This window comes from Crocodylus porosus, unplaced genomic scaffold (assembly GCF_001723895.1).
Source record: "Crocodylus porosus isolate Cpor-Errol unplaced genomic scaffold, CroPor_comp1, whole genome shotgun sequence".
Lineage (NCBI taxonomy): Eukaryota > Metazoa > Chordata > Crocodylia > Crocodylidae > Crocodylus > Crocodylus porosus.
The window spans coordinates 23943693-23953159 of NW_017728921.1; the positions used below are offsets into that span (position 1 = coordinate 23943693).

A 9467-nucleotide genomic window follows, 5' to 3' on the forward strand; every position below is an offset into this window, starting at 1 on the left:
CATTTGATCCCAGTACTCTTTCCTGCCATGGCAGGGGGTCGGACTTGATGATCTGCTCAGGTCCCTTCCAACCCTACTAGCTATGAAACCTGTAAATTGTAATGTAGTAAACAGACAGTTGTTAGGGAAACACAATGCTAGATACTGCTGCTGCTACAAGGATCAAAAAGAAGTGAGGTAGTTGCTTTCTTGCCATGATCCATTTCTGAAAGTGAAGTGAGGACAGTTCCATGTCTAACTCCAAGTCCTGAATATCAAGCAGATTCAGAGGAAAGAACTACCAGAAAACTTCTCTATGAACTAGCAAGTTGCCCATCAAGAATGACAGGGGGGATGGGACGAAACCTTGTCTGCCCCACCCCCAGACCTATTCCCACTGTTCCCTCCCCTGCCATTTGGGGTTTGGCCCCACTCCCCTCCCTCACCCCAGTCGGACCCGTCACATGGGGCTTGGGGATTTGGCACTGGGGGAAGATGGCAGTATTAATTGCCGCTACTCTCCCACTGCCAATATTCCCAACCCAGTGGGAGCCTTGGGACCAGAGGTTAAGCACCCCCTGATCACAGGTGTCAAACCTCACCTTGCACCCCAGGCCAGATCCAAACCATAAACTGCCCCTCCCCCCACAAGTTTCTGGTGGCCCATGCCTTAATGGGGTGGGAAAAGGGAATCATGGGTGAATAATACTTTGTAAAGCCCTTCAGAATCCCAAGAAAAGAGAAAGCAGGATAGGCCAGAAAACTGCTCAATAAAAATGTAGTTCTGCCACAGCTCAGCTCACAACTTGCAAGCCACTGGGAGCTCTGGGAAGGAATTTAAGACCCACATTCTCACCTAGATGAGGGCTGCTCACACACTGGAGGAAGAATCAAGTGTGCCATATAGAAACCTTCAACCCCCACCCCCTCTTTTCTCAACCATTGAATGGTGGTTTGGAAAATTATATCAAATAACCTACTCAGTAGTGCCACCAGGTTCTTCGAAGGGTGCCACAAGGTGTGAGGAGGTAAGCAGATCATTTAGGCAGATAAGCCAAGCTCAGGCTTGCCCCTGCCTGGATGATTCCCCAGCCCTTGTATAAGAAGGCGCGCGCGCACACACACACACACAATATCATTTTTTTTTAAATGGTGTGCCACTCAATCCAGAAGAATTATGAAGGAGTGCCTTGACTCCAAAAGGGTTAAGAAATACTGTTCTAAAGAAACTGCTTTTAGCAATCTGGGAAGGGAAATCCAACCCATATCGTTCCTACATACAAGGAAGAAACAGAATAGTCTTACTTCTTTCCAAAACTAATGTAATGTGGCCTGTTGGAGTATAAAAGGAATACCTTAAATAAAAGTAGCGTAAGAGTGACCTTGCAGCCATGATGGTCCAGAAATTATGCCATAAGCAAGGATTTTTAGGGTGGTATCTTTTATCCCAACAATGCCAAAGCAGGAGGAAGATGTGGAAAGATAAATAAGGACAAGATAGACAAATTCCCATGGATAGATGGATTTAGAAAATGAATAGCCCTGGTTTAACATAATGGGATTCTGGTCTGGTTGAACTAGAATAAAATAAGTGTAGCTTTAACTCTTAATACATTTAATTGTGAACTAAATTATAGGAAAAAAAGGAAGAGAGGGATGCTACTAATTATACACAGCAGTAAATGGAAAGAATTTTAATGGGGTGTACATCCATGTATTTAGTTTACTATTCAGAAAAATTAGTACAAGTGTCCAATAAAAATGAAGTAAAATTCTCTAAAACCTTTCATTTGATGCTCTACGATGTATACAAATTTATCAAAAACTGTTAGAAAGAAGTGCAAGCACTCTGATACATAACAGGTTGTTAACAAAGTTAAACCATACACAACAACTTATGAATGTAGCTAGTTAAACACTTGATGACATTTCTTCAAGACCCTAGTAGCTTTTCCTTTAACAGTTAAAAGATGAACACTGTTCACTGCTTGAAGCATTACAATTCAGAGACAAACCATATACTTACAGTTCAATAAACCATTACATCCCTAAAAATTAAAAAAAAAAAAGGATAAAAATAAATAAGAAATTTAAAAAACCTCTACCAGGGGAAGACATTTAGGAAGGAGTTTAAAAATATATATTTAAATTTTGATAGATAAATAGGAAAAAGTTAAATTTGGCCACATAATAAACTAGTGAAGTGTTCACCTGACAAGTTCATATATATTAAACATTAATTTACCCAATAATATTAGTGGAAAAAGAAGAGTCCTGGAGACTAATAAAACCCTTCGCAAAAATATGAAGACAGTGAAGCTACTTCCTACCATTTAAAAAGTTAATCATCAACTGATTTTAGACAATATTTATCTGTGACAAATTGGTATACAGAACAAAGCCATCTCCATCCTCAAGTCTGTCTCCATGAGGACCCCAAATCATCCAGAACTAGAGAAGCATGGTTTGTTTGTTTTTTTCACTGTCACTTCAGATTGGTGATAAAATATTAATAGGATGATTTTCATTTAATAAAAAAGCGCACACTAAAGTTCAGGTCCAAAGACTAGAGTCCTTCTTCACAGAAACTGCAACACAATGGTGTTTTGCATTTGCTAGCAATTAACTTGCAAGCAAATATGGAGAAAATATAAACGAAATAGGAAGGAAGGCAATGCCACCTACATGACTTGAAAAAAATTAGTTGACAAGTTTATGATTCTAAATCTAAAAATGGTATACTGGGCAGACTGTCTTCATATGTTAAGCTTTAAATATATTAAAATATACTGTCATATTATAATGAACACTAGAAACATTGCAAGGCAACCAAAATAATTTATGTGGGGTATAAAATTTGGCAGACAAACCTGAAAAAAAAATTCTATTTCAGGTTGGTCCCTTGACTTTATAACTATCCAAAAGTATCTGGAAAGGTATAAAGGAACTAAACTAGTATTTAAGACTTTCACTTTACAAAATAGGATCAATGCTATACTTCTTTATATGTAAGAATAATTACATTTTTGAAGTACAAAGTTAAACTAGTTAACAATGCTGGTTTCTGCCCTGTAACAGCATCACTTAATTATCAATCAAGATGTTAAATACTGCCCATAATGGCTTTTACTATTCCACAACATCGGGGTGTCAAACAGACAACGCACATGCTGGATACGGCATGCAGAGCTTCCCCCAGTTTCAAAGATCTGCCTCTGGATTTGACCCATGGGATGAGTGATTGTGGTACCATCTCCCCCTGGGAGACAGAGCCACTCCATTGTCAAGTCCAGCACTCAGAGAGTTAATGTCTCTGCTGCTGACCCTGCCAGAGGTGAGTCCAGATCCAAGAGACCCTGGATCTGTCCTGCAGGGACCAAATGAGTTTGAAGTGACTGCACAACAGATTTCTTTTAAGAGGCATGACAGACAGACAGACATTGCCCCATGCCTTCAGCCACTTGAAAAAGTACCCGTAAAAGGAATAAAACACAGTTATTATTTGGTTTACTTTCCTCTTTTATATATCTAAAAAGACTAAACACATCCCATATGCTGCAAACACGCACAAAAAAAAAACACTAAAACCTTTTTACTTCCATTAAAATCTAGGTCTTCAAAGAAGGCCTTCAAAGAAGGACTAGGCACCATCAGTATTTCTTTATTTTCTTCAAACTACATGACAGTCTGAATTTAATAATGTAGTGGTATAGACAAGGGCAGTTAGAAATTAAACAACCAATAACTTTGTTTCTGTTTCCCCATCCTTTTCTAAAAATTCCTATAAAACAGAATTTGACTGCAAGACAAGAATCTTATTATAGACCGTTTGAAGGAGTCCACACACTAAGTGCCTTATGTGTAGGGACCTACCTAATTTGCAAGGGCTGTCCCTCGATTTCACAGTCCAAGTGTCATGCCAGTTTCCATTTTCACGGCAGAGCACAGTGCCCTCCCCCCCGCCATATCCAACTGGCTGGTGGACCCCAGAAGTCTTGCCCCTCCCCAGAGATTAACAGATGGTCATCTGTCAGTCTCTGGGGAGGAGTGGGACTTCTGGGGCTCCTCAGAGGCATGACCCTCGCCCCCTCCCAACAGTGCTCTGCCACAAAAATCCCCCTCCCTCCGTCCGTGCACACTTCAGGATGTCAGGGCTTCCTGCCTCTGTTTTTACCGCCCTTCTCCCTCCTTCCTTCCCCCCACCCCCACTTGCTGGTCTTTTTTCCACGGGGGTTTTGCAAGGCCCAGGTTTTTTCACAGGGCACCTACAAAATTTGTGGTTTCCATGCATATCACCAAATTCACAATTTTGTGGGTCCCTAATTCATATGCTGAAAGCCTTCCTTTACAAACCTAAAGACTGGATAGTAAATTTCACTGAAGCATATATACATGTTTCTGGTCCTTCATAAACTACCAGAGTGCCAAAAAGATCAGGCTGTACATGGTGGCGAACCTAGTTAACATTGTGTACGTCTGACAAAACAGATTTGTTTATACGACATGCTGATCCTCGGTAGTAGTATCCAAGGATATATTTCATTTTGAAAAAAAAATGCTGAAGTGGGATGTACAGAGCATAATTCCAGTTAACAGCCTGACACCTACCATTGCCAAATTCACGGGCCAAGCCATCTGCCATTACTGAGCTTCAAATTCAATAGGTCAGAGATTTTAAAAACTTATATTTAATGACGAATTCATGCAATAAAACATACAGTTCAACCATTTATTTGATTTTATATAGTTGCAGGTTAATGAAGCTTTTAAAAGAATGAAAAAGAAAGGAAAACATCTGTTTTGGAATAGCAAAAAGGTCAGTCAAATGACAAACAAAGGGAACAGAGCAACAAAACTGATTAATATTATAGAAAAATCTTAGCCCTCCTCTTTTCTTAGCCTGTAGCTTCCAAAATGTTTACTCCAAATTCAAAGCTACAAAATACTCACCATTTCTTCTTCTCCATACCTGGAGGACTAAAACAATAGCTAGTGAGAGAGAAGGTGCAAGGTAGCCCTGGATCAGGGTAGTGGTACAAGGGTCTCTCTCAACCTTCAAGCTTCTCCTAGAAGCCAAGGTAACAGATGCCAAGAGTTCTCAACCGATTCCAGGTGGAGGTCAGGCATAGTAAACTCTTCCATCTCAGCTTCTGGCCAGTAGATACAACATTAAGACTTCCTATCCCTAAGCTATAAGCAGGAAGGCAGGAGTTGCTTTCTTTTAGAACAGGGCTGTCCAACTTCTTAGCAGCCAGGGTCCACATCTGCCTCAGACCATAGTTTGCAGACTCCTGAGTCAGGCCCTCTTCTTTGCCCCCAAACTCACACATGCAGGATCCCCTACACTCCTTTCCTGCCCCAACATCCTCCCCCCACTAAGGCATACTACCTTGAGCTCCCACTGCATCACAGGCTCCTACCACCTATGTCAGCTCTCCCACCACCATGAAGTCTTCTCCATGCTCCTACCCCACAACAAGCCCAGCACCTCCCCTACCTAGCACTCCCTCTCCCACTACACAAGCTGCCTTGAGCTCCTGCAGCCATGCAGTCTCCCCCACCATGTAGGGCCACTTGAATCCTAGAGTTCCAGGCTCCCCAGGACTTGCCATCCTGCCCCAGGGGCAGAAACAGGAAGCACAAGGCAAACGGGGGAGGAAGAGCCCAGAGGCTGTAGCAGAAGCAGCCACAATGCAGGAACTAGAGGGAAGGAAGAGCCCATGGGCTGCGGTTCAACCCTTCATCAGTTGCACACAACCCAGGAGCCAGCAGCTGGACAGTCCTACTCTAGAACCTCCCTACCCAATGCATGGTCTCTTCCACTTCTGCATTATGTGTTAGCCAAGCCAGTCTCTACCTCCCATACCCCTACCTCCCCCAAACACACTCCCCTGAAGCCAAATATTTGCTACTCATAAGTAGGGGACATAAAAATTACTCTCAACACTTTACCAAGTGCTACATAAAAGGTTAAGGACAGTGTTGTTGAAAAGCGTTTTCAGTTATACTTTATCGCTCTTCACCAGAATTTTAAGCACATACTAGTTTGAAGACTCAAGACTTCCACGGCGATACACTCAGACTGAATTCCAAGGGATATTTTAATCCTAGTTAGAGTTTAAAGCCCCTCCTCCCAAAATTGAGGACTGAAAAGCTTTATATTGCCAAGTGCACTTTTAAAATGCTCGAATTAGCATTAAACTCTCCCTTGGGTCTATTAGGCAAACCCCTCAACCTACTAGCAGTTTTCTAGGTTCAAAAAGCTAATTCTTGATATACAATATTTGATTTCACTATGCAACAGATTATAAGAAAAGCACACCCTCTCAGTGCAACATTTTCCAGCTGCTTCCCTGTGTACTAGTCATAATGCAGCACCATTAATCTAAAGCTATAGCCAAATTCTCTCAAACTAAGCTACAGTTTTCTAAAGTTATTAGCTTCAAACTCCATATATACCTAAGCAAACTAACTAGCTAGCCAAGTATGAGAATTGTGTCAAATTAGAATTCTAAATATGTATATTATAGATTTCTTCACTACATACACTTATTGCAAAACATATCAATAAGGCTATTCAAATTAATGTATTAACTCAACTACCTCTATTTAGGAAAATTAAAATGCATGCAATTCAAATTAAGAGATTTTAGTTTGGTCTTAAATAAATACCTCTTGTATTAAGAAGTAATATTATACCAGTTGGAGCTGCATGCATTGGAAGATAGCTCAGTAGCTTAAAGCAACAAGGAAGAGGCTTTCAATGTCCCTTGTTCATACCCAATTATATATTCCCAAATGTTTAAGACACTGTCCGCTTTTTTGCTCTAAAAACCTTGGGATCTTCATTTCATCCCTCTTCACCTTTGCTTTCTTCTTCCACTGCTCTGCAGACAGCCAAATGATTTTAACATTTAACAGTTTCATAGAGCTCCATCTTGTCCCTCCATATTAAACTGCACAGCTCTTACTGATTTCAATTACCCACTCCTAATAACTTGGCAAGACCCTGCTCTATGAGCTCTATACCAGGGTACTGCTCCTTCTACACCAATGACCTAGCAAAGCCCCATATGGTGCTGTTCTTTCCAGTCTCCTTAGAATCTTGGCAAGATGCCTGTTCAGCACCTTCTAACATGTAAGCTGAATAAGACTTCTGATTCTCTGATAAAATGGTATTGTATCCTCTACCTTCAGCAACCTGGAGATGTCCATCTTTCCCAATAAAGAACTGTCATTTTAGAACTCAAGTGACAAGCTTCCCTCCAGCTGCCTTTATCTCCAGTCACCATAAATAGAACTTTTATTCTTCATGCTTTTTTCCATGGTACATGTTACATGTATAGTGTACATAATGCCACTTGACACTGAATCTTTAAAGCAGTAAGAAATGTGCACTAGCAGTATGTTCTAGGAAGGAATACACACACCAATACTTGAGAGCAAATAATTAGGTTCTTCACAGAAAGAAGCTAATATTCAAGTACTTATTCCACTGAGGACGAGGAAATACATAGCCAAATGCCTCCCTAAGCAAACCCCAGAATGGGTAACAAACTAACACTTTCTAAAAAAAACTGAAGACCAATGAGTTCCTTCTCCATCCCCTCCCAAGGAAGAATACAAGTACACTCTGATTTCAGAAAACAAAACCAGAGATGATGCGAAAGACTAAAATATCTCAGTGCAATGTCAGGCTTAGTGCTTACAATTCACCACATTTTCTGTATTTGGACAGGTAATGAAAGCAACACTCTCCTTGCCTGCCTCTCTCTTCGTTGCTTCTCCCAAAATGTCACCATCTGCAGCAAAGAATCAATTGGGAAGGAACCCCTCCACTTCCCCAAGTAGAACACTGTCCTTCCAAATCCCAGAGTAATCCAGCATTTACCTTAGCAGCAGCCTATAACATGGCACAACTTTATTCCACTGGTTTTTAACCCATGGTCTGCAGAGTATATCTAAGGGGTCCACAAAAGATGACTATGATCAAATGTATGATTATGAACAATCAAGCTTACAATTCAAAAGGATCCATACTACCATTTGAAGTTTTTAGGGGTCTGCAAATTAAAACAATTTGAAAACCACTACTCTATCCCATATCTAAAACTCTACAGTACAAAACATTTCCCCTTTAGTATCAAGTAGTCCACCATGACGCCTCACCAAAGCCCTCCATGGGAGAGTTCGGCAGTCCCTTTCTCACTTTCCTGTACTTGTTGATGCCCAGCCAGTCCCATCAAACATCCCTCCATCAGCATAAGACCAAGTTCTGCCACACTTCCCACTACACCAGGTGAGCTGCTCACTCTTGGTTCAGCCTCAGTACTTACCACCTGTGGGCGCATCTCATCAAACAAGGGAACAGAGGGGAAAGATGCAGTCAGATTTATCACACAAGAGGGTGAGAGGTGGGTATATCTTGTCCCAACGGGAGTAAAGGGCCCAAAAATCTCCTTATCAAGAATGATGTCTGTCTGAAAGCAGACAGAAGTCAGATTCCTTTCACAAATACTGGGTTTTGCCCTGCGAGGGGTACACCGACTTTCCTCACAGAGGAAGCAAAAACATATAGGATGGGTCTGCTTCCAGGAGAGAGGGAAAGCCCAGGTCCCCTACAGAGAGAGGATGAGAAAAAGGGACCTCAGATATAGGGGGAAGCTTAAACTCTGCATGCAGCAGGAGAGGGGTGGAGGGAGAAGGAAGTTCAGGCTCTTCGTGGAGGGCTGACAATGGCCTGCTCAGATTCCCTCCAGATGACAGGAACGCATCTGTCTGGGAGAGAAGAGGGGGATGCAACCAAGCGCCCACCCCCAACAGCCAAGAAAAGCTTGATCGTTTCCGACCCGAGGCAGAGAAACAATCCAGGACTAGATGGAGAACAGGGAGAAAGACTATTCAAGCCCGAGGCACAAAGGGACAAAGCAGGGCCCGCCAGGCTCCCTGCCCATCGGAGCACGAACAGCCCCGGCCTGGAGGAGGGGGATCCTGCCCATCACTTTGCTTCTGCACGTGGGGAAGGGGGCACGGCCATCGGAAGCCAAGGGGAAAGCCGGCTGCCACCCCGGGGCCCGGCCCCTCTCCCGGGCAGGGGCTGTCACGGGAGGCAGAAGCAGCCCAGGGGAACAGCGACAAGGCCGGCCCAAAGCTACGGGCCAATGTGCCGCGGAGGCAGCAGCAGCCTCCCTCCAAAGCCGGGACAGGGGGCAAACAGCAGCAGCTCCCTGCCCCCGCCCGCAGCTACTATGGGCAGACGGTCCCCGGGCCGGGACTGACGCGGGCCGGGGGCGTGTCTGGGCCGCGGCTCTCGGCCCGAGGAGCTCAAGGCGGCTGCGGTGTCCTTACCGTACGGCGGGGCATGGCGCGGGCCCGGCGCAGCTTCCTGCCCGGGGCGGGGTCGGGTCGGGGTCGCTAAGCTCCACCGCCGCCGCCGCCTCTCACGACCACAACAACATGGCGGCCGCGGCGCGCAGCACGGGGGGGCG

At 43.6% G+C, this 9467-nt stretch overlaps 1 protein-coding gene across 4 annotated transcripts in view; it reads right to left on the reverse strand.

Annotated features, from left to right (window-relative positions):
- The window catches only part of MTMR3 (myotubularin related protein 3), a 188146-nt gene extending 178685 nt beyond the window's left edge, over positions 1-9461 (reverse strand). For all 4 annotated transcript variants that reach the window (XM_019539286.1, XM_019539285.1, XM_019539284.1 and 1 more), the window contains exon 1: positions 9328-9461. The gene's annotated coding sequence lies outside the window, so the exon portion shown is untranslated. The remainder of the gene's footprint in view (positions 1-9327) is intronic.
- Positions 9462-9467: the final 6 nt, after the last annotated feature.